Here is a 2,500-nt window from a genome sequence, read left to right as displayed (position 1 = left end):
GCGAGCGAGCGGAGAGCGGCGGACAGCGAGCTAAGCGAGAGGCAGCACCGTCCCTGCTATACGAAAGCCCCATCCAGCCCTGTGCCACCCGGGGGGTTCCAGGGTGCTGAGATGGCTGACATTTTGCTCCGCTCACGACGGTCACCGCGCGACGCAAGAACAGCCCAAAAACAGGCCAAAACGGCCCAAAAACGGGCCAAAACTGGCCATTTTTGGCTGCGCGAGCGAGCAGCGAGCGGCGGACAGCGAGCGAAGCGAGAGGCATCACCGTCCCTGCTATACGAAAGCCCCATCCAGCCCTGTGCCACCCGGGGGGTTCCAGGGTGCTGAGATGGCTGACATTTTGCTCCGCTCAAGATGGTCACCGCGCAACGCAAAAACAGGCCAAAAACTGGCCAAAACGGGCCAAAACTGGCCATTTTTGGCTGCGCGAGCGAGCGGCGAGCGGCGGACAGCGAGCGAAGCGAGAGGCAGCACCGTCCCTGCTATACGAAAGCCCCATCCAGCCCTGTGCCACCCGGGGGGTTCCAGGGTGCTGAGATGGCTGACATTTTGCTCCGCTCACGACGGTCACCGCGCGACGCAAGAACAGGCCAAAAACTGGCCAAAACGGCCCAAAAACGGGCCAAAACTGGCCATTTTTGGCTGCGCGAGCGAGCGGCGAGCGGCGGACAACGAGCGAAGCGAGAGGCAGCACCATCCCTGCTATACGAAAGCCCCATCCAGCCCTGTGCCACCCGGGGGGTTCCAGGGTGCTGAGATGGCTGACATTTTGCTCCGCTCACGACGGTCACCGCGCGACGCAAGAACAGCCCAAAAACAGGCCAAAACGGCCCAAAAACGGGACAAAACTGGCCATTTTTGGCTGCGCGAGCGAGCGGCGAGCGGCGGACAGCGAGCTAAGCGAGAGGCAGCACCGTCCCTGCTATACGAAAGCCCCATCCAGCCCTGTGCCACCCGGGGGGTTCCAGGGTGCTGAGATGGCTGACATTTTGCTCCGCTCACGACGGTCACCGCGCGACGCAAGAACAGGCCAAAAACAGGCCAAAACGGCCCAAAAACGGGCCAAAACTGGCCATTTTTGGCTGCGTGAGCGAGCAGCGAGCGGCGGACAGCGAGCGAAGCGAGAGGCATCACCGTCCCTGCTATACGAAAGCCCCATCCAGCCCTGTGCCACCCGGGGGGTTCCAGGGTGCTGAGATGGCTGACATTTTGCTCCGCTCAAGATGGTCACCGCGCAACGCAAAAACAGGCCAAAAACTGGCCAAAACGGGCCAAAACTGGCCATTTTTGGCTGCGCGAGCGAGCGGCGAGCGGCGAACAGCGAGCGAAGCGAGAGGCAGCACCGTCCCTGCTATACGAAAGCCCCATCCAGCCCTGTGCCACCCGGGGGGTTCCAGGGTGCTGAGATGGCTGACATTTTGCTCCGCTCACGACGGTCACCGCGCGACGCAAGAACAGGCCAAAAACTGGCCAAAACGGCCCAAAAACGGGCCAAAACTGGCCATTTTTGGCTGCGCGAGCGAGCGGCGAGCGGCGGACAGCGAGCGAAGCGAGAGGCAGCACCGTCCCTGCTATACGAAAGCCCCATCCAGCCCTGTGCCACCCGGGGGGTTCCAGGGTGCTGAGATGGCTGACATTTTGCTCCGCTCACGACGGTCACCGCGCGACGCAAGAACAGCCCAAAAACAGGCCAAAACGGCCCAAAAACGGGACAAAACTGGCCATTTTTGGCTGCGCGAGCGAGCGGCGAGCGGCGGACAGCGAGCGAAGCGAGAGGCAGCACCGTCCCTGCTATACGAAAGCCCCATCCAGCCCTGTGCCACCCGGGGGGTTCCAGGGTGCTGAGATGGCTGACATTTTGCTCCGCTCACGACGGTCACCGCGCGACGCAAGAACAGCCCAAAAACAGGCCAAAACGGCCCAAAAACGGGCCAAAACTGGCCATTTTTGGCTGCGCGAGCGAGCAGCGAGCGGCGGACAGCGAGCGAAGCGAGAGGCATCACCGTCCCTGCTATACGAAAGCCCCATCCAGCCCTGTGCCACCCGGGGGGTTCCAGGGTGCTGAGATGGCTGACATTTTGCTCCGCTCAAGATGGTCACCGCGCAACGCAAAAACAGGCCAAAAACTGGCCAAAACGGGCCAAAACTGGCCATTTTTGGCTGCGCGAGCGAGCGGCGAGCGGCGAACAGCGAGCGAAGCGAGAGGCAGCACCGTCCCTGCTATACGAAAGCCCCATCCAGCCCTGTGCCACCCGGGGGGTTCCAGGGTGCTGAGATGGCTGACATTTTGCTCCGCTCACGACGGTCACCGCGCGACGCAAGAACAGGCCAAAAACTGGCCAAAACGGCCCAAAAACGGGCCAAAACTGGCCATTTTTGGCTGCGCGAGCGAGCGGCGAGCGGCGGACAGCGAGCGAAGCGAGAGGCAGCACCGTCCCTGCTATACGAAAGCCCCATCCAGCCCTGTGCCACCCGGGGGGTTCCAGGGTGCTGAGAT

This window comes from Musa acuminata, unplaced genomic scaffold (assembly GCF_036884655.1).
Source record: "Musa acuminata AAA Group cultivar baxijiao unplaced genomic scaffold, Cavendish_Baxijiao_AAA HiC_scaffold_298, whole genome shotgun sequence".
Lineage (NCBI taxonomy): Eukaryota > Viridiplantae > Streptophyta > Magnoliopsida > Zingiberales > Musaceae > Musa > Musa acuminata.
This window is presented reverse-complemented; position numbering follows the sequence as displayed.